Genomic DNA, 24,224 nt, shown 5'->3' on the forward strand with positions numbered 1-24,224 from the left:
AATATATTTTCACTCAATGAATAGTTATGCTCTGGAACTCGTTGCCCACGGAGTAACTGGTTTTAAAAAAGGTTTGGACAAGTACCTGGAGGAAAAGTCCATAGTCTGCTATTGATATAGACATGGAGGAAACCACTGCTTGCTCAGGGATTGGTAGCATGGAATGTTGCTACTATTTGGGTTTCTGCCAGATACTTGTTACCTGGATTGGCTACTTCTGGAAACAGGATACTGGGCTAGATGGACCACTAGTCTGAACCAGTATGGCTATTATTGTGCTGTTATGTTAAGACTGGGAAGTGAGAAACCTGACTTAGAACTTGAACCAGCTCACAATTTGGTTTTATATAAAAACAATGTTTTCACCCAGAGCAGAATGGACAAAATGGACAGTTCTTCAACATGAAAATAAAATATTGCGTCTTTAAGGGACATTTTGATATCTAATGACTTGGACATAGCCCTTTAATAGTATAACAAACTATACAGGAATAACTGACAGTTGCACTCTCAATCTATGACTTAGATGATGCACCATGATACTACAAATTCTATCTGTATTTTCTGTCAGTATGGAAGCAATTTTTACTGAGATTCTGCAAACCATTTTATCTTTTCTGCCTACGGTAATTGTAACAATATTTGCCCAAATTACAGTTAGTTTGCTCAGCAAACTGCTCTTACTATCCAAAGCACAGAATGTTCTGTTTTCAGAAGGGCTTTTGTTTGCACAAGCCTTTCTCGGCAAATATACCGCCCTCAGCAGGCCACTCACCTGTCACCTATACAAGTGATAACACTGTCACCTGCGTAGGGAGACACCTCCCCATCCCTTCCTCCCACAGACGAATCACTGCCCAATATGGCGCCAGCCAGCCAAGCTACTCACTCAATCAGTCCTGGCAGTGTAACATGAAAATAAACAGAGATTATTAATTCTTCCAGCAGATTATGACGAGCTGATACTTTGTTATCTAAACCTTGCCTTAGTCATAAATGCATAGCTACCTACACTTGCCAATAAATGAAATTACAAAGTGTGTGCACCTATCGAGGGCAAAGCTCTCTAAACACAAACTAAAGGAGCCATAGAAAGGTGAAAGGCCTTTGAAAATGGTAAATTAGCAAATGCTTCTTGGGACTGAATAAAGATAATGATAAACGTCCCTGACCCGTGTTTAAAGAAATGTTATTTGTCTTTACCCCTCTTCTCTGGTGGCATTTTCGTAGCCAGGTGAAAGGAAGGTCACAGTAATCACTTCCTGTCCCATTTTGCCTGTAAGGGCAGACAAGTTTCAGAAATCTTTGGCTAAACATTTGGGAAGGCTCTCGTGCAATATGAACCTGATCCTGTAGATGAACCAAAAGAGCTCTCTTTCTGGAAAAATGATGTTAGCAAGAGGTGGGCAACTCCAGTCCTCCAGGGCCGGAATCCAGTCAGGTTTTCAGGATTTCCCCAATGAATATGCATGAGATCTATTTGCATGCATTGCTTTCAATGCATATTCATTGGGGAAATCCTGAAAACCTGACTGGATTCTGGCCCTCGAGAACCGGAGTTGCCCACCCCTGTGTTAGACTATCTGCAGGATCTTTATTACCTCAGCCTACCAAACTGCACCACAGTTGCACCAGGTTTCAGCAGGAGTTAGTCTGGCACCCAAAGTTAGGGCCCTATTGTTTTAACCCTTTTTGTTCCTCTTTACTACAATAATTTGTAGTTCAGCCCCTCCTTCCCTGAACCTCATGCAAGTAATGTTGATGTCAGTTACTCTATATTGTGTTTATCCCTTTTTTATTATGATGGAAATCGCTTAGAAATTTTATAAGCGTGCTATCAAATTTTTTAATAAACTTGAAACTCGAACTTGGCACTAGGTGTGCACTCTTTATAGCAGTGTATCATAAATTGTGTGCCATGGCGAGATTCAGGGTGTGCAGCGAGACGCCGGCGCCGGATGTCTCCCTAAAAGATGTGCTTCTCGCAGTGAGAGGCACATCCTGTAGGCAGTCAGCGGGCGCTGGTACCTCTCCGCCTCTCCTCAACTCTCCTCCCAGGGTTAGCAAGCTCAGGGCCCCATCTGGATGCCCTCTGTGCAAGTATGGACGTCAACATGATGACATCACACATGTGCATGATGTCATCATGTCGATGTCTGCACATGTTTGGATATATGTGGATGTGGATGTATGTGCATGGATGTACTGTATATGTATGTATGTATATGTCTGCGCATGTTTGGATGTATGCGCCCCAAGTTTAGTGTGGCGTGGCTTCAAAAAGTTTGTGATACACTGCTCTATAGAATTGCACTTAGCGCTGATCTTTTCCAGTGCCTGCAGCATTTCTAGCATCCAGAGTCCAGGGGTCTCAAAGCCCCTCCTTGAGGGCCGCAATCCAGTCAGGTTTTCAGGATTTCCCCAATAAATATGCATGAGATCTATGTGCATGCACTGCTTTCAATGCATATTCATTGAGGAAATCCTGAAAACCCGACTGGATTGCGGCCCTCAAGGAGGGACTTTGAGATCTTTGATCCAGACCATAGTGCACAACTACAAGGGAGTGTTAATAGAGGGGAGGGGGAGGAACATGGATGTTTTGCCTAACAGCATACGCAACTTATAGAATACTATCAGTTGCATGCATTGCAAGGTGCACTTAGGTGCAGTAGCATAGTAAGGGAGGGGGTGGGGTGGGAGGCGGACCACCCCGGGCACCATCTTCATGGATTGTGCTGGTGCCTCAACTCCTCTCTGCCCCCACGGACCTATTGAAATATTCACTGGCGCGAGCACCACCTTCCACTTGCTGCTCGTGCCAGCCTCGCCTTCCTTCTGACATCACTTCCTGGTAGCAGGACCAGGATGTGATGTCAGAAAGGAGCCGAGGCCAGCCTGAGCATCAGGTGGAAGGTGTTGCTCGCGATGGCGAATAGCTCAAGAGGTACTTGAGGGGGGTAGGGGGCGCTCAAGCAGCGGGGAAGAGTGGGGGAGGGGTGCACGGTGCGCCAATGCCTGGCACTACTGCCCCAACCACCAACCTTCCTCACTACGCCACGGCTTAGATGCATTCACGTATGGCTGTCATTGACATGGCATGTGACTGTGCCTACCATTAGTAGATTTATGCTTGTATTTACACCAGCTTAGGCACACCTGGTTGGCATGATAGAATTTGCACCTAGCACGCAACTTTGCGCCACTTAAAATTAGGCACACTTTACAGAAGTACTCCTCCGGATTGTCAGAAGCAAGAGCCACGTCATCACCTGTTTGAATCGATTCTCAATGGCAACTTAAGCTGGTAAAAGGCAGCTGATTATACCAACTGAAAAAAAAAAAGAGAAATCGAAGGCAAACAATAATCCCGGATGGAGCCTGGAGCCAGTAGTTATTTCCTGACAGTATTTAATCAATTCCTTGGTTCAGCTAAAACCCGTTTGCTGCCATTGTCAGAAAATATTTCATGGCCAGGCTTGTCATGGAATCTGGTCTTTACCCCTAAAAGGACAGACAGTTCCTGATGCAATTCAGCCCACTAAAGCAGCTTTTTGAAGCCATATGATTGCTAGTGCCAGAAACTAATGTCCTCCATGTACTTTCAGCATGGGTACAGCACAAGTAGTTCTGACAGAGGTTTTTTTTTTTTAAAGTTCCAAAATTTTATTAAAATTTTTGAAATATACAATAACAAAGTCAAACAGGAGAGAATATATGCTTAGAAAAATATGGTCACAAATACAAACACATCCATAGCATAGGGTATTTGAGAAATCACATGAAACGAGCTGCAAAAACAAAACCCCCCATCAAACCCACCCAACCCCATTTCCTTATGCAGAGTAGAGGTCTGCACGGGAACGGGGATCGCGGGAATCCCGCGGGTCCTGCGGGGGTCCCACGGGAATCCCCCCTAACCCACGGGACTCCCACGGGGACCCCCCTCTGGCCCACGGGACTCCCACAGGGACCCCCCCTCTAGCCAACAGGACTCCCACGGGGATGGAAGGCTTTGGAAGCAGGGTTCGTCCATATAATATAATGGACACGTCAGCCTTACTAAAAGAGGGGGTTTATAAGTTAATTACCTGAACAGAAAACAAAAAAAAGGGTTCCACCAAAGAGATTCCACAAGGAAAACAGCAGCACAAGCACAAAAGAAACTGTGGAATTGATGATCCTGTCAGAAGTAATTGCTGCTTTTTATGGGGACGGGCGGGGATGGAGGTAATTCCTTGTGGGGATGGGTGGAGACGGAGAGGATGCTGACAGGGACGGGTGGGGATGGAGAGGATCCTGGCGGGGACGGGCGGGGATAGGTGGGATTTCTGTCCCTGTGCAACTCTCTAATGCAGAGAGCACATCACCCATCGGTATCCATACGTTCATTCTTTCAGCATACACTCATCCATGTTTATGTATTCTATTGTGACCCGCCTTGAGAAAGGCAGGGTATAAATAAGTAAATACAAATCCATTATTATCCACATATTAATGTATGGGTAACCACATGCTATGAAATTTAGCCTTCTTGCCTCTCATCTCCATAATTGCAGCCTCATATTTCACTGCCAAGCATTCAAAGTTCCACCAAAACTAAAAATGACGCATTCTCCCACGTTTTTAAAATGGCCTGAATAGCAATCACAGTAAGAACCGTTATTAACATCTTATGATCATTAGTTATATCGACAGAAGCATTAAAGATATTGAAAACAGCTCCAGCATACGTCAAAGAAACATCTATATGTAACAACATCTGAGCATGACTCCATACCTGTTGCCAAAAATCATAGACTTTAGGACAATAGAATAACATAAGATCTAACGTTCCCTTCTCACAGCAGCAGGACCAGCACAAAGGAGAACATCCAGAGTTGAATTTATTCAGTTTAACAGGAGGAGGGTTACCAGATGTCTGGATTTCTCCAGACATGACCCTTTTTTGAGGACATATCCAGGGGTCCGGACAGTTTTTCAAATCCTAGCACTTTGTCCGGGTTTTGAAAAGCCTCCTCTAAATCGCATTGGGCAGGAGGAAATCTGTGCATGTGCGGATTTCCTCCTGTCCAATGAGAGCAGGCAGTGGGGGTCAGGGCTGGGATTGTATTGGGGGCGGGGCTTGGGCATAAAGGGGCAGGGATAGGTGAAACTGGGCAGCTCTGGAGGTGGGTCTTGGGGTCCGGATTTTAGTAAAATCTGGCAATCTTAAACAGGAGTCAACATCATACGTCGGATCACAAAAAATAGTGATTGTCTCATAAAAACAGATTGACAGCAACGAAGTCGCCTGAGAGATATAAATTGCCATTGTTCATCAGTCAGAGCAATTTTCAATTCACGTGACCATACATCACAGAAACCTCCTATGTTCTGCTTTCGCTGTTCCAGTTGTACTAGTATTTTGTACCAATTAGATGCTTCATGACCTAATCCCATAATCTTTTTACACAATGAAATTATACTTGGTTCAGACAACACCAGTGGGTTTTTTGAGCAGATAATAGCATGGCAGAGTTGTAGCATTTAGAGCTTTGTTAATGTATTTGGACTATACTCTGGAGTGGTCGTCTCTAGGAAGGTGGGGTCTTCGACGTATATAACAATTATAAAGCACCATTTTGTTGTGGAGAACTCAATTGATTACTCTGTTGCTTTGGGAATGTCAAGCTATCGTGGATTTTACTTCTACACAGGGAGTTTTGTTCCAAGCCACTTGGAAGCCTTTCTGGTTGACTCTGACTCCCTATGCTTGGAGTCGTATTTTGAATTGTTGATGTTGGTTTTTCTACCTTTAATTTGATTTTCTGGCTGTTCTTGGGTACATTGTTGTCTCTGGAAGAGGACGAGGGTGGGGGATTTGGGGTTGTTCTTTGTAATATTTGGTTTTTATTGTAAAACTGAGCCTACCTTTGCTTTACTTTACTTTACTTGGCTCAATAAATATCATTGAACATAAAGCACCCTTGCAGAGGCTTAGCTAGACACAAAATGGGTGGGCACAAGACCTCTTCCCTCTTGGCATCTATAACTCCCTCCCAGGTGATCTGGGGGGGGGTGGTCTGTTAACCTCACTCCCCCAGTACTTTGTAAGTTCTTTAGTTCTTCACCAGCAGTGAGCAATGACTCATACCTGCTGCTCAGGCTGGCCTATATCTAGGGAGAAGAAAGGCATATTACATCGGGCAGTCATACAAAACCATAATCAAATAAGATCTAAGAAAGAAAGATCTTGACATTATAGAGGCTTAAATAATTCCTATTATACACATCTCAACCTCTTCAGGGTCCATGCTTACTTAAAAAAATTCTCCAGTTGAAGTGAATCTAATATAATAAAAGCCTAAGCCGCGCATGCACACTCCCATCGCGTGTTCCGTTTTCTGTGCGCTGTAGGGCACCCGCAGATAGGAGTGCGCATGCGCATGAAAAACTCTCTCTCTATCTCTCTCTCCCCCCCCCCCCCCGAGGTGGATGTAGGTCGTGGAGGCTGTCGGCGGCCCGAGGTGGATGTCGGAGAGCGCCCATAGCTTCCTGGGAGATGCGAGTGACACAATGATGCTGACCAATCATAGGAAGAGGGGGAAGGACCCTAGAAAATCTACAAAGTAACCCGCCAACCGTTTGGAGGAGTGGCGCGAGGGCGCAGACCAATTGTAGAGCGATAACTTACAGGGCAACCCGCCTACAATTGGAGGCTAGGCTGGGAGTGACGGGACAGGGCGGTGGATAATGACGACAGACTAAAGGTGGGGTTAGGGAACGGCAAAGGAACACAGCCACAGTTCTTGCTCGAATGCAGTACTGTATAGCAAAAATCTCCTTGGTGGAACACATGTACAGTATAGCTCGGGGTGGTCATGGGATGATCCCTCAGGCAATCAGCCAATCACAACAAAGGGGGAGGGATCTACAGGTATTGTAGACATGAAGTACGTGCCCAGTTGAGGATGGACAGTGGGAACGGTATAACCTCTTAGGAAAAAAAACAAACCGGAAAGAGTGAATAGCCGGGCAGAACCAAGACCGCGGCGGCTGTCGGCGGTTCAAGTTTATTAAGTTTCAAGTTTATTAGGATTTTATATACCGCCTATCAAGGTTATCTAAGCGGTTTTACAGTTAGGTACTCAAGCATTTTCTCTATCTGTCCCGGTGGGCTCACAATCTATCTAACGTTGCAGGCCGCGGTGGCTGTCGACGCCTGCAGGTTGCGGCGGTTGAGCACGGACGGCATGACAGCAGTGGGATGGAATGGAGAATGGAAAAGGAGATGCAGGCTACCGTGGTGGGATGGGAGGAAGGGGAGTTGCTAGCTACCTTCTAGCACCCATTAATGTAACGGGCTAAACAACTAGTCAAAAATAATATACAATATTGCTTACTCTGAAAAGTGACTAAAGACTTACAAGGGAAGTGTAGATAAAATGTTGCCCCCTTAACTATCACTATCATTAAAAAAAAAAAGCCTATCTCTTCATCTGAGTTGTCCGAGACACATCTGGAAAGACTTGAATTGTCTTCCCATAGAATAACACAACTTTCTTCCTGAAATATGTTCTTAATACTGCAGTTTAATTCACTTCGTTGAGGAAGGTGACCAGAAGGGTAGATCTAGTTGAAATAGTGTCAGATGAGTCCTTCAGAAAGGCATATTGACATTCTCTAATGGACCGTTTTCCAACAATTCACTCTCCACCAAACGCTTATTAGGTAAATAGTAACATTTCACTAAGGAAATATGATTAGAATGAGGTAAATACAAAACCTCTTTTAAAATATTATGATCAAAATCTCTACCGAGAGAAAATGTGTTAGCAAAGTTAATAATTTTCTGAGGCCTCAATTATCTGATCTATACATAGATTAGTCTCTTGATGTGAGGACACCTTATTGTCCATAGAACAAACTTGTATATTTAATTGTTCAATTTTACTGTCCAACTCTTTAAACTTAAGGACCAATTCAGAAGAGAATTGGCATAGTTGAGGGACTACATCCTTCAAGAATCCTGAGTGGAGTAGAACGGGTACAAGTGGATCGATTTTTCACTCCGTCAAAAATTACAAAGACTAGGGGACACTCGATGAAGTTACAGGGAAATACTTTTAAAACCAAGAGGAGGAAATATTTTTTCACTCAGAGAATAGTTAAGCTTTGGAACGCGTTGCCAAAGGATGTGTTAAGAGTGGATAGTGTAGCTGGTTTTAAGAAAGGTTCGGACAAGTTCCTGGAGGAAAAGTCCATAGTCTGTTATTGAAGAAGACATGGGGGAAGCCACTGCTTGCCCTGTATTGGTAGCATGGAATATTGCTACTCCTTTGTTTTTGGTCAGATACTAGTGACCTGGATTGGCCACAGTGAGAACAGGCTACTGGGCTTGATGGACCATTGGTCTGACCCAGTAAGGCTATTCTTATGTTCTTAATGTCTCTCTCCTAGAAAACACAGTCCAAATGTCCTTTAACATTATCTCTTTATCTGAAACTAGAAGTTTAAGAGGCAAATAAGATGGAAAAACTACCATACTTCTTTAGGTATAGGTATTGATACTGTTGCAGCATTCCTTACTATGGAGTCTTGCTGATCTAACATCACTGGCCTTATTTGTAAACTAAGTTGAGATGGAGGAGTTCTGGAAGTAGAGGTCAAAGAAGCTCCATCAGAAAAAGAACCCTCCTGATCTAGGACCAGCAAGCAGATGCCTAGCCATTGGCCCAATCACATTGTGAGTAGATGTTACAATTTCCTCTGTCTTGTTCTTGCTTTCCCCCCCTCCCCCACCACATACTCTTTGAAAAGAGTCTGAACCTGGCCTGAACAATACAGGATCTCACCACAGATGGCCCAAATTTCCAGCTCTCCCTGATGCTCCAAGGGGCCTGGCATGCCCCTTAGAGCATGCAGCTTGTTTCACACCAGCTGGATCTTTATAGGGAGAACCCGCATCTTATGATAATGTCAAATGCCATTGACATCGAGGGAGCCGCCCAGAAGGGAGATCTCTGGTCCCGGCCTGCTGGTATGCCTCAATCTTTCCCGTCTCCGCTGCTGCCATCTTTAAAGGGAGAACTGGCATCTTATGATGATGTCAGACACCATTGACATCAAGGGAGCCACTCTGAAGGGAGATCTGATGTTGTTCTCTGTTCCCAGCCTGCCGATAAGCTTCACTTTCACCCTTCTCTACCCAGATTAGTTGATGTTTTAAGGATAGGTGCTCCTTCGTGGATTCTGTTTTTCAGCTGAACTGTTGTTAGGTGCCATCGATTCGTGCTCAAGTCCTAGTGACTTGATGAATTACGGATCTAAAAAGAAATCGGTTTTGTGCTAGTCTGGAAAGGTCCTCTAGCATCATCCCCATGGTTGTTTTCAACGTGTCCAGCCATCTGATTGCAGATTGCCCTTTTCGCCTGGTTTCTTCAATCTTCCCAAACATGATATCCTTCTCCAGTGATCTCTCTCTTGATGGTGTGACCAAAATAAGACAGCCGTAACTTCATCATTTGAGCTTCGAGTAACATAGCCAGTTGATCTCTTCCAGAATTGATCTGTTAGTTATTCTGGCAATCCACGGCACTCAAAAAATCCCTCTCCAGCACCAAAACTCAAATGAGTCAATCTTCTTTCTGTCTTGTTTCTGTAGTGTCCAGCTTTCGCAACCGTAACTGCCCACTGAGAAAATGAGTGCGTGGACAAGTCTGATCTTCATTTGGAATGTTACCTCCTTGCCTAGGAATACTTTGTTGAAGAGTCTTCATTCAAGAGCGACCAAGTGCTACTCTGCGGAGTATTTCCTCCCTGCTAGCTGCTTCTTTGTATACAAAAGAGCCCAGGAGATTGAATTCCTTTACAACTTCTAATGTTTTAAAAATGTTTTATGCAGCCTTCCTAAACATACTAAACAGTCGATTCAGTGATTGCATTGGGCCCCAGAATGTGTTCTGGCTAGACTGGGGAAGAAGAATTTCCCTCCCTCTCACTGGTAATGGTTAGAGAAAGTTTGAGATAGTTATGCTGGGGAAGAGTTAACTTGGTCCCATTTTTCTCTGTATGATTCATTAATTGAATTTGACCTGGGTATTCTGAAAGCTCATACTCTCTATCTGTTCTGAGAATTATGACCTGCTTTTATGGTATACTGCTCCTGTATCTGAGTGGCAGATAAGAAAGGGGGAAAGATGAAAGGGAGGGTGGGGTTATGTTTAGACTTTTCTTCAGAATATGGTGCTATGAGGTTTTCTTCAGATTTTCAGATGCCATTTCAGTTTTGTAACCTGCCATGTGAGCAAGATGGAATTATACACTATTCCTAATATATATGCTCAAAAACATATGAGAAACAATGTTTTACATGCGTTATACTCTCATTTTTGCTGATTCTGGTGACATGTAAATTGTGTGACATTTGTGTTAGCTTTGTTATTTGAAAGGGAACTAAGTAGTGCTATGGCAGCAGCTTTCTGATTGTTTATGAAGAGCTGCCAAAGAGCTGTAAAGAACAGCAATCTGTCCTTCCACTTACTGTTACTGAAAAACAGATCCATGAATGGCCTTTTCTAATTCGCTTAATGCAGGACATGCATCTGTGGCACTCTGAGAAAATTAATCATTGGCTACTTCCCTCCTATTCTGCCATCCTTCCTCTGCAGCCATTCTTCCTGGTTGTGCTGTTTCTGCTTCCACTGGGAAGACATTTTATAGCAAATAAAATGTAATATTACTACTGTCAAGATATAGTGGCACTAGAAAAGGTTCAAAGGAGAGCGACCAAGATGATAAAGGGGATGGATCTCCTCTCGTATGAGGAAAGACTAAAGAGGTCTTGGAAAAGTGACGGCTGAGGGGAGATATGATTGAAGTTTACAAAATCTTGAGTGGAGTAGAAAGGGTACAAGTGGATCGATTTTTCACGCTGTCAAAAATTACAAAGACTAGGGGACACTCGATGAAGTTATAGGGAATTACTTTTAAAACCAATAGGAGGAAAAAATTTTCACTCAGAGAATAGTTAAGCTCTGGAACGTGTTGCCAGAGGTTGTGGTAAGAGCGGATAGTGTAGCTGGTTTTAAGAAAGGTTTGGACAAATTCCTGTAGGAAAAGTCCATAGTCTGTTATTAAGACATGGGGGAAGCAACAGCTTGCCCTGTATCAGTAGCATGGAATGTTGCTACTCTGGGTTTTGGCCAGGTACTAGTGACCTGGATTGGCCACCGTGCGAATGGGCTACTGGACTTGATGGACCATTGGTCTGACCTAGTAAGGCTATTCTTATGTACCTCTCTCAGCAGTTTCTTTTTAACTCCTCTCATCCATGTGTTCCAAAATCTCCCTCCTTGCTTTTCTCCAATTTTTCCCTCAGCCATACAATATGAGGCTCATAATCGAAAGAGAAAAACATCTAAAATCCAGCCTATCGGCACTTGGACGAACATTTCCCAAATATGTCCAAGTGCCGATAATAAAAATGGGTTTTGGACATATTTCTAAACGACCTAGGCCTTCATAGTACCGCTGAACGACCAAAGCTAAATGGGGCATTCCAGGAAGAGTGTCGAGGGCGGGAGTTGGGCGGGACATGGGCCGGCTTAGACTTAGTCATACAGCATGTATAACCGAAAGTTATATAGCCCAGGATCGACGGAACTTGGACATTGTGACTTAGACCATGTAAAACATGGTCTAAGTCACAAAAATCCACTTAAAGTCACCAGATAAGCACTGCAAACACATAAAACAGACCCCCACACACTACCCCAGTGATCACCGACCCCCCCACCCCCATAACAATATTAATCACACCTTTAAAATTCAGCCTCCAGACCATCATCACCTGGCCGCATGGCATAGGAAAGCCTAGTCATCAAGCACAGAGGCGGCTTAAGTTGTCTGGGGGGGGGGGTTAAGGACCTATAGAGAGGAGGACCCATTCCCATAAGTCCCTGTAATCACTGCATTGATACTTAAACATGTGCACTCCCCTATACACCCCCAAAACCCTTTTTTACTGGCATAAAAGTGGCTCCTGCAGCCATAAGGGCTATTAGGGTGGTAGATAAGTGGGTCTAGACTCTAGGGGATGCAGGAGGTGGTTTGGGGGACTCACCATGACCTATAAGGGAGCTGTAGTGAGGAGGAGAAGACGTGGCACCCTTTTTGTGAAGTTCATAGCATTGCCCTGTAAGGTACCCCACTATTTAGGTGGCATGTCTGGGTGTTCAGCCCATCACTTTTCAGACCCCTCCCACTTCCAACAGGGCTTGTTCTAGGCGTTTTTGACTTGGACGGAAATGTGGTATAAAAATGAATGATTTAGCGGCTTGGATGATCAGATCGGCAGGACGTATAATTAGACGATTTTTGAACCAAAAAAATTTGGGATGTATTTTTCAAAAATGTGTCCTAGGCTGTTTTTTAGTTTGGACGATTTTCGACTTGGACGCAAACGGACTTAGATGTCACTTTTGATTATGCCCCTCCACCTCTTTAGGATATTTCTCATTCAGCCTATAATCTCATTTTTAATCTTTATTTTTATTTTTTCAATCCAAAAATATTGGAGCATATAAGGAAAGCACAATAATAGTAAGAGAAACATCAAAATAAAAACACACAATACGCCAAACTAGTCTTCATTACTGAAACTGTTAATTGCCATCGACAGGAATACTCACCAAATCTTAGAGTCTAAACACACATTTTAAAATACATAAATAACATCTTGATACCTTCATTGCTTCCACATTGGGAAGAGATACGATCACTTTAAGGTATTTCTTCAGAAGATATTTTAAAGATGCTCTTCTAAAAGGCAAGTGCCTAACTCCCATAGCATGTATCTCAAAAGGGGCATCAATGGCGTAGTAAGGGTGGTGCGGGGGAGGGGGAAATCCACCCTGGGTGTGGTCTTTGTAAGGGGCGCAGGCACCCGTCCTTCTCTCCACCCCCAGCTTCTTCCTGACCCCCTCTGTTGCGCACGTGTGCCCCTTCCCTCGTGCCTCTTTAATTTTCCCTGCGCGAGCAGCATTACGAACTTTATGGCCACGTCGGTGTCGCTTCTCTCTGATGTCACTTCTGGGCCCCATGCCTAAGAAGTGACATCAGAGGGATTGCCGACATGATGCGGGCAGCAAGTTCACGCCGTTACTTCCATCTGGAAAATTAAAAAGGTATGGGAAGAAGAGAAGGGGCGCACGCACGGCAGGGGGTGACAGAGAAGAGGGCGAGGAATGGGCGCCACTCACCCTCGCTACACCACTGAGAGGCATACATAGTAACATAGTACAGTGTTCCCCCGCAAATTCACGGTTCTTGAATCACGGACTCGCTCATTTGCGGTCTGCTCCGACTGTCAATTCCTGTAGTAAAGTCGAGCTACACCAATCAGGAGCTGCATGTCAAAGCAACTCCTGATTGGTGTAGCCTGACTTTACTACAGGAAAAGGCAGTCAGAGCAGACCGCGAGTGATTTTCTTCACCTGCCGGCATTCCAGCTGCCCTCTCCTGCCTCCCTTACCTTTTGACAGGCAAAAAACCACATTTGTGGTTTTTCAAAATTCGCAGGGGTTCCTGGAAAGGAACCCCTGCGAATTTCGGGGGAGTACTGTAAATGATGGCAATCTGCCCTGTAACTACACGCACTACAATTTCATGATTGAATTGCCTTTTTTTTTTTTCTTTGTTTCTTCTAGGCCACAGACCTTAGAAGTCCACCCGGTATCGTCCTTAGGTTCCAGCTACTGGAGATGCCATTGAAGCTCACTCCAGCCTATCCAAACCATCTCCTTTGCGGGATTCAGACCATGAAAATTTGCCCATTCATATTCTAGCTAGAGATCCTCTGTGTTCATCCCCATGATTTTTTAAATTCCGTCACCGTTTTCCTCTCCACCATCTCCCTCGGGAGGGCATTCCAGGCATAGTCATAGGAGGGTAATGGGAGGGGCATGAGGATGGCAAAAGATTGTGCATGTAGTTATAGAATACTGGGGCAGGGAGCCCAACTTGGGCACCAGCATTTATACCAGGTTTCAGCGGGCGTAAGACTTGTGCTAAAAGTTTAGGCATGAGAATCAGCCCTTTATAGAATCACACATAGTGCCTTCAATTTCTAGTGTCCATTTCTGAGTGGCATTTACCGAATCTGGCCCTAGGGGGAATTTAGTATATGATGCCAAAAGTTAGGCGCTAGAAAGATCTGCATTAAGATAGCACACAACTCAAAAGGGGGCATGGGCAATATAGACGGGGCATTGATGGGTCAGGGGCGTTACCAGAACCTAGGCATGATATTATAGAATAGGGTTATTTATGCGCCCAACTGTCATTAATTGTGTATCCCAAAAAAACAAAAATCCCACAGATCAAAACATGTTCATGTTAATGCTTCCAATAATTTCAATGTGCTCCAAGACGATCTTCATACTGAAAAAACGGTGACAGGTCAAAAGCGTGCAAGACAATCGCGCGCAGACAAAAATGCCCAGACAACTCAGCGCTAAGACAATGGCGCTCACAGACAATTGCGCTAAAGACAATTACGCGCAACTATATCTCTGCGCAAGACAATTCAGTGCAACCATAACTGAGCGCAAGACAATTTAGCACAAGATAACTGAGCGCAATGACAATTCAGCGCATTCAGCGCGCCACTAGAGGCCGTTTGGTGAACGAAGGACACGCGCACATACAGCATGTTAACACGTGATGTTAACACGTGATCACATCAACGCGTGTTCAGTATGATTCCCTTCACTCTTTGCATTTTCAATATAAGTCACGTGAATGCATTTTCGTTACTATGGTTACGTTTCCTCATTATATATATTCTCCGAACAGCATTTCAATATAAGTCACGTGAATGCATTTTCGTTACTATGGTTACGTTTCCACATTATATATGTCCTCCGAACAGCCCGCCTTCCTTTCGCTGCCTGACCGTGTCCGTTATAGGTAAAGATCTGGTTTTGCTAGTACTTGATCTATAACGAATATTTGTCTTGCGCGGATTTTTATCGCCTCTGGTGAGAGCGAACGTACTTCCACATTTCTTCATTTACAGGTATGCTTATATTTTCGGTTCGCACGCGCAAGAAAAGCGAGGGTATGATCATAAAACTCAGCGTTGTGTCTTGCGCGCAATTGTCTATGAACCGAAAAAACAACCATGAAGTTTGACAAAACTAGTGGTTGTCTTGCAATGTTCTAATCACGGCACTATAATGTGTTTAACAGCTCAAACAGTCCATCATAATTAATGAAAATAGGTGCACTTATCTTAATGTATAAATCCCTGGCCTCGACATGGGCCTTGTTTCGCAGGTCGCTGCGACATGAAGCCAAATGTACCAATCTTCTAGTAATCAGTTTAAAGTGTTTCTCCATGTATTGCTCGAACTCATGAAAACGCTCTAAGAGTTATTTTTGCGATATGAAGATGGTCTATGAGCACATTCAAAATATTTAAATATATATTTTCATGTTAATATAGGAAGCATCAACGTGAAAGTATTTTGATCTGTGGGATTTTTGTTGTTTTGGATAATTTTGTATGATAGAGACTTATAAGATCATGAAGGGCATAGAGAGAGTAGAGAGGGACAGATTCTTCAAACTTTCTAAAAATAAAAGAACAAGAGGGCACTCGGAAAAGTTGAAAGGGGACAGATTCAAAACGAATGCTAGGAAGTTCTTCTTTACTCAATGAGTGGTGGACAACTGGAATGCGCTTCCAGAGGGCGTAATAGGGCAGAGTACAGTACTGGGGTTTAAGAAAGGATTGGACAATTTCCTGCTGGAAAAGGGGATAGAAGGGTATAAATAGAGGATTACTGCACAGGTCCTGGACCTGTTGGGCCGCCGCGTGAGCGGACTTCTGGGCATGATGGACCTCAGGTCTGACCCAGCAGAGGCATTGCTTATGTTCTTATGTTGTTTTCCTCCAGATCTTTCGTGAGGTTGAAAAATTGTTGCCCCGGTTTTGTGCTGCATCATGCCATTAGTTGTCGACCACCATTTACACCAGGCGTCAGCAAACATAAATACAGTGCCCAAAACTAGGTGTGAGATCTGTGCTACACCAGTATTCTATAAAGGGCGATCCATGCAGAGCACCCTTTGCAGAATGCTAGTTTAGCGCAGATCTTCCCAGCGCTTAACTGTGCGCGACATTTAGTGTCCTCTCTCTATGCATTCTCTTTCCCCAAAAGGTGTGCATATGCAATGGTTCTCTTCTTGGTTGGGCTGAGAACTTTTCAGCGGCCCCTTGTATTGTGATGTCATAAGAATTCATGTTATGCTATGTTATAATGCCTCATTCTACCAATGCCTAAGAGACAACCTCATTGGTGATGTCACAGTGGCTTGGTTTCCTTATATTTGTGCCCATTTACTAGATGCATTGACCTCATTGAAACAAAGTGTCAAGAAAAGTGTGGAATAACTGGCAGGTTTATCAAACTTCAAGAAAGCAATAAAAACCCACCTTTTTACCTATTGAGAAAGACTTGGGGGAAGCCACTGCTTACCCTAGATCGGTAGCATGGAATATTGTACTCCTTGGGTTTTGGCCAGGTACTAGAGACCTGGATTGGCCACCATGAGAACGGGCTACTGGACTTGATGGACCATTGTTCTGACCCAGTAAGGCTATTCTTATGTTCACATGTGAGTGGTAGTCTGCACATGCACCCTCAGGGGAAAAGAGAACACATTATGGGCAGGGATAATCGAATGTTTTACTAGACATCCTGGACAAAACTTAGACGTTGTGGTTTACACGATGGGAAAACAGGTATAAGTGCCAAAAAGGTATCCAAAGTGACCAGCTTACCACTGCAGAGACAAGTAAAGACCCTCCACACTCCACCCGTATTCACTGACCCCCTTCACACCCCCACAAAGATCAGAATACAAAAAATTAGCACATGAGCCTCTACTGCTTCCTATGTTGTAGGTGGTAAGAGCATGTATTAGGCTTTTTTTTTTTTTTTTTGGGGGGGGGGGGAGTAGAAATTGTAACAGGTTAGAAATGTTTACCACAAGATGTTCTCTGGTCACTTAGCACAGACACAGGGACACAGGGGGAGTATGTCCGGGGGGGGGGGGGGGCAGACAGTGGGCATAACATGCCCCCTGTGTGTGTGTGCAAAAATGCTCAGAGAACATCTTGTGGTAACAACATTTCTAACCTGTTACAATTTCTGCCCCCCCAAATGCCTAATACATGATAATTGTTCATGAGCAAATTTTTTTTTAGTGGCTGCACACTAATGGCAAAATTAGTGATGTCTAACAATTTATCACAGAGTGTGCATTACAAAACATAATCATCAAATATATGAATAAAAATAAAAAAATTTTATATGAAGTGCTCGGACCAACCACCTACGTACTCAATGGGTTCAAGCCACAGAGGCTCAAAAAGTCCCATATCATCCAAAAACTTCAAATAAAGCCAAGATACTTATCTTTGCCTTATTTGCGGCAAGACCACTTATCTTTGTTTCCTTGGCGTGGGCCTGGCTGGTTGTCCTTCCCTGTTTGTGCAGTCTTTGAAAGTTTCCCCTCCTGATAAAGCATTTTGCAAAATCCGGATCGATGGGGGGGGGGGGGGGGTTCCCTTCACAGGGGAGTGTAGCATGGTGTAACAGCATACAAGGGGTAGCAAGTAGTGGCTGAAATGGAATAACACCGCCAATAAGGCAAAGATAAGTATCTTGGCTTTCCCCTTCTTTTACAAAACTGCGATAGCAGTTTCTAGAGTGGAATGGTTCGCGCTGCTCTCGACACTCATAGGAAGTCAATGAGCGTTGGGAGCAGCGCGGACCATTCAGAGTGGCTCCCCGCGCTAGAAACTGCTATCGTAGTTTCGTAAAAGGAGGCCTTTATTTGAAGGTTTTGGGCAGTCTGGAACTTTTTGAGTGCTATGATGGTCCCATGAGCCACTGTTGCTTGAACCCATTGACCACGTAGGTGGTTGAACTGAGCACTTCATATATAAAATTTTTTTAAAATTTTTATTCATATATTTGATGATTATATTTTGTAATGTACACTGTGTGATAAATTGTTAGAGAAGTATATTTTTTTACACCGAGGGTTTTGTATTACATTTCTCCCTATTTTGGCCTATTTGAATATTAGTGCATGGCCATTAATTTGGAAAATGGAAAACTGGCCATTTTCTGCTCCCCCCGCCCCCCCCCCAAAAAAAAGTCTAATACATAGAATTTAAAAATATTACAACCATAGTCCTGTCAATACTCCATGGTCAGCAGCAGCTGATGACTGTATAAATGACTTTTTTTCAAAATATGTGCTGTTTGGACAATTTGCAAAATGTCCTAAATTTAAATGTATTGCTTAAGGCAATATTCAATCACTGATCAGATAACTTACGGTATTTGCACAAATGGCAGGTGAAATGGACAACTTTTCTATTGAACTTTATCTGAGTTACTTCAGCAACTTGACTTGAATAGATAAGATCTCAAAAATTATGTATAAAGTTAAGAGGATAGGTTATTTAACTTTATATGGTTTTCCCACAACTGGAAATTCATCTCAATGTTTATATAAAGAAAACAAATTAAATTAATGATGTTATAAAAGAAATAGTCTTGTTCATCCACAGGAAGCAACAATTGACCATCTCCTGCCTTTGTGCCTGGGTGGAGAACCAGCAACCATGGAGAACTTGCATTTTTCAAGCACAATACAGGTGATTTCAGCCCTGGGAAAATTGGAAGTTTTAAGCTGCGGTATACATGTAGCGTCCATCTTTGCTTGCCTTTTAACAAGATTAGTCTTGCCTTGCTCCTTCTCTTTATCCTGTTGCTTAATGGCCACCTCCTCACTCTCATGCTAATGTGATTAGCCGGGCAAGCGGGCCACACTGTCAGAAAGATGTCTGCTTACTTGAGTGCACCTCTTTCCTGAATGAAACATCTATGTTTAGAGAGTCACAGGAGGTATTGTTAACTGCTGGATTCAAATGGAAAGGGATATTTATGATCACTCCATAAAAGCTGATTTAGGAAGACATTTGGGAAAGAAACGGACAGAAGGCAGATGTGTTTCCTACGCAGATGCTGCGACGGTTCCATTGTTTGTCATATGTAATGACTTTATATGGTGCTTTACAAATGCCTTTTTTTTTTTAACATGGGGAAGAAGGCTCCCAAATTAACTGCTGGCAGATATTGTAGACAACAGGAAAACAACACAGTGGGCATCTTGTCTTTAAATCTAATGTGATTTTCCAACACCTACAAGAATGAAAATTTCTAGTAACTTTAGCTTTTTCTAGAGTTGGTGACCCGCAATGTTTGAATGTATTCATACATCATATTATAATATGTTAAGCTTTTAAGAAGGTGCATAGAGCGTTGTGGACCCGTTAGGTTACAAAAATTAGATAGTTCTTTGTCTAATAGATGTTGGCATTGTCATTTGGAAGCAGGAATTTTAGATCATTTATTGTTTCATTGCCCATTTATTATGAATTTTTGGAAATCAATTTGGGACCAAATTAATAATTTGTTAGATAATCCGGTGGCATTATCCTATGATACTGTGATATTTGGCATGGAAATGAGAGCAAAGAGTCAGATTTCTATAAATAACAATAAATTATTACTCATAATGACTGGTGTTGCCATTCAGCAAATCACATATAATTGGAAGGATTGGAGAAGATTGAATTACAACTTTTGGTGGAACTCTCTATGCCATATCTATAAAATGGAAAGATTTATTGCATTACAAAAGGGTTATTTCAAAAAATTTCAGGATGAATGGAAACCATTAACAAAATATTGTACGGAGTAGTAGAGTTTGTTTCCCTTAAATTTATTAGTATTAACTGGGTAGGGTGGGGATATTTTATTAATACATATTTATATTACACTGGATTACATGGTAGGGAGGGGGGAAAGGGGGAGGGATAAGATTTTAAGTAATGTGCAAATGATAGTCTGTAAGTGATATATTTATTGTTAATGTGTTTGAATATATGTAACACTTAATGTAATCTTAAAAATGAATAAAGAATTTAAAAAAAAAGGTGAAGCATGGATAAACCTGCAGCATTTTACAGTATTGCTAGCTTGTAGAATTCTTTTGCAGGTACACAGGCTAATTGTAACATGATATAACACATTTGTTTTCATTTTTCTAAGTGAGAAATTTCGCTGCCTGGCTGCTCTGTCTTGCAGGGCATATGCACCTTTCCAACGTGTATTTCAAAAAATTTCAGAGTACTTTTCACAAACAGCTGAGAAAGTCAAAACTTAACATATAGACTAGAGAATGACATGGGGGACAAATTTTTTCTCGTCCCGGGGAGTTCTTTGCCTGTCCCTGCCCCATTCCTGCAAGCTCCGTCCTCATCTGCCCAAGCCTCAAATACTTTAAAATCATAAGTGTTCGAGGCTTGTACTTCATCAAAATCTTCAGTAGCAGCGAGCAGCATATCCTAGCTGCTGCTTGTGCTGGCCTCAGCTCTCCTTGACATCACTTCCTGGTCCAGACATGGCCCCAAGCTCAGAAAACCCAAACTATCAGGGTTTAAAAATCTATCCGGGCTCCTGGACAGTCCTATACAAGAGGACACGTCCAGGTTTTCCCAGACATCTGGTAACCCTAGTAATGCCCATAATAGCTGAAGCTGTCCTAGAACCTAGTATCCCCTTTCAGTGGAGAGGGAGGCGGACAGCAACTACTGTGGGTCTAAGGAGATATCATGCCTTAATTCCTTCAGTGGACAGCCGCTCAATCAGAGCACCTTTCTTTAACCTGGACATGCCAAATACCAGATCCTAATAAGAATGTCCTTTTTAGATATGATGATTTGTCCACTTTGGTCATCACTGTTGGATGGTTTCAGCTTTCTCTAGTCTCGCCCAGAACATGCCGTCATCCAATATCTGCCATTGCAAAATCGTCAGAAGGAACAAATCATTTCAGTCTAAAGATTCCAAGTTGATTTTCTTATTTCATCCACAAGGTGGCCCTGTGTGATTTCCTTTATCTCATCTTTATATCTCTTCTCCAGCGACTGTGTTCTGCAGGAATGTTTTCTTATTTTCCTCTGTAACAAAGAATGTATCGGCATCCTGTTTGGTCACAACTTTAGTTTATGTTTATATTCACAAATTACCATGAAAATATTAATTTTTTCACAGGTTCCATCCAACACCCAAATAAATCATCTAATAAATTTTGTCCTTTCTCACTATCTAATGATTGCATTTTGAAACATCTATAGGATGCCAAGAAAAGTATATAAGTACCTACTAAAGTGTGTAAAATTACCCTTGTAATCAAGTTAACTACTTAGGGGCCAATTACGCAACCACATTAAGTGGATCAAATCATGTGTCAAATCTCATATTAAACCCTAGGGGACAATTCCATAAGGGGTGCCACCTTTGAGGCATCCCAGTACCACATAGTGAGAACCTATTCTATACAGCAGCTGGGCACCCAGATTCTATTATAGAATACTAAGGTAACATTACATACCTACAAGGACACAACCAATGTTGTTACACCAGCCATACACCTGATGTGACTGCACTCATGTAAATGTGGCAAGAGCTCATGAAACTTTCAGTATTCTGTAAGCTGTGTATGTAGGTGGCAGTCTCGCCCATGACACTTTCATTTTCTATGCATGTAAATTTCCCTTTCATTTACGTGTTCTACCATTTACCTGTGTCCTTGTGGGAGAGCCGTTACTTACTTTGCTGATGCTTACAGGCATAAGTGTGCATTTACCTGCAAAAGTGTGGATATTCTGTACATGTATGTGCTCAGGTGACATATAAATGTGAGCAAAGAAAAACCTATGGTGCTCAATCTTTTTATTCACTCAAGACCTGACACGTATGTGTTTTGGCCTTAAGGCCTGCCTCAGGAGTCTACAAAATAAAATAAATTCAAAACATAAAAATCATATATACAGTGGAACCTTGGTTTACGAGCATAATTCGTTCCAAAATCATGCTCGTAAACCAAATTGCTCGTATATTAAAGTGAGTTTCCCCATAGGAAGTAAAGGAAACTTGTTTGATTAGTTCCACCTTCTCCTCTCCCCCCCCCCCACGAGGCCACCGGTGCTGCTTCATCACAGCCCCCCCCCCTCCCGAGAACCGCATCGCCCCATGCTGGAAGCGGCATCCGCCCGTCCACCCAAACAAGCTCCTTACCCCATCTGCTTCATGCCGGTGCCAGTTAAGGAAAGATCCCGCCTCTTGCCTGGGCTGGGCCTTGAGCATCTCTGAGATCTCGGAGAGAACGAGAGCCAGAAGGCCTTGAGCATGCGCAGATGCTCAAGGCCCAGCCCAGGCAAGAGGAGGGAGCTGATGGTTCTTCTCTCTCTGATGCTGCCGTAGTGACTGTTCTAAATGAGCGAGGTCTTGCAATACAAGTACGTATAGTATTTTGTATTAAAGTTTTTGGGTTGTGGAATAAATCGTCTGAGTTTACATTATTTCTTAAGGGGAAATTTGCTTTGATATACGAGTGCTTTAGATTACAAGTATGCTTCTGGAACGAATTATGCTCGCAAACCAAGGTTTTACTGTATATATAGCCGTTTTAGCGCAAGCTAAATATTAGCCCACACTAAACGCTAACGCATTCCTAGACTATAATGGACGCATTGGCGTTTAGCGTGCGCTAAAAAAGCTAGCGCGCCTTAGTAAAAGGACCCCATAATTTGGTTTGTTTTAAATTTACTACTTAGTAGATTCATCATATACCCCCTAGTCCTAGTATTTTTGAAAACAGTAAACAAGTAATTCACATCTACCCTTTCCACTCCACTCAGTATTTTATAGACCTCTATCATATCTCTCCTGAGCTGTCTCTTCTCCAAGCTGAAGAGCCCTAGCCACTTTAGCCTTTCTTCATAAAGAAGTTTTCCCATCCCTTTTATCATTTTAATCGCCCTTCTCTGTACCTTTTCTAATTCCGCTATATCTTTTTTGAGATAAGGCGACCAGAATTGCACACAGTATTTGAGGTGCGGCCGTACCAGAGTCATACAAAGGCATTATAACATTTTCATCTTTGTTTCCATTCCTTTTCCTCATAATTCCTAACATTCTATTTGCTTTCTTAGCAGCCACCACACATTGAGCTTAGGGTTTCAACGTATCCTCAACAATGACACCTAGATCATTTCCTGGGAATCACATAGCTATAATTCGGGTTCCTCTTTCCCACATGCATCACTTTGCACTTGCTTACATTAGAAGTCATCTACCATTCTGATGCCGTCTCCCAAGGTCCTCTTGCAATTTTTCACAATCCTTTTGCGATTTAACAAATTTGTGTCATCAGCAAATTAAATTATCTCACTAGTTATTACCATCTCTAGATCATTGATAAATGTTAAAAAGCAGCATTCACAGCTGGATAGGGGAGAGGCAAATGCTTGGAAAGGGATAGGGTGAAGAGAGGTAGCAGATGCTGGCTGGGGAAGGATGGGGTGATAAATGCTGGATTGAGGAGGATGGGAAGAGAGTGAGAGATGCTGGCTGGAGGGACAGGGGTGAAAGAATGAGAAATGCTGGCCGGGGAGGGGGGGCAGGGGTGAGAGAGATGCTGTCTGAGGGGGCAGGATAACAGATGGTTCAGGGGGATAGAAGGAGATGGCATGAGATGCTGACTGGAGGTGTTGGGGGGGGGGATTCTGGCTTAGGAGGGGTAGGGGAGAGTGAGAGATGTAAATTTGAGGAGGTAGGGGAGAGAGGCACAGAAACAGAGAAAAGATTCTAAATGGGGACTGAGAAGAGGCAGGGACACTAAAGTAATGCTGGACACAGAGAGGAACAAACATGGAGAATACTTGTTGGGGAGAGAGCATTGAGACAGGGGCATAGAAGGACTGCTAGACACAGGGATATTGCTTGAAAAGGGGTGATGGATGCAACGGAATGGAGAGGGACACAGAGGGGAGAAATTCAGGATAGAGAGGGGGGGGGAGAGATACTAGACAGAATACATAGAGACAAAATGTAAAATAGACAGGCGATCCTAGGAAGACAGTTATGAAAAAAAAAGAAAAGCAGACAGAGTGGGCATCATCCCTCTTGCCGTTTTTCTTTTTAAAGCTCAAGGGTGGGGAAGGGGAATCATCATCGAGGGGGTTCTTTTCATTTTTTATGGGCACAGTTGTGGTGCTGAGCAGCAGGAGGCTATTTCGGGGCTTTCTC

This window comes from Geotrypetes seraphini, chromosome 6 (assembly GCF_902459505.1).
Source record: "Geotrypetes seraphini chromosome 6, aGeoSer1.1, whole genome shotgun sequence".
NCBI lineage: Eukaryota > Metazoa > Chordata > Amphibia > Gymnophiona > Dermophiidae > Geotrypetes > Geotrypetes seraphini.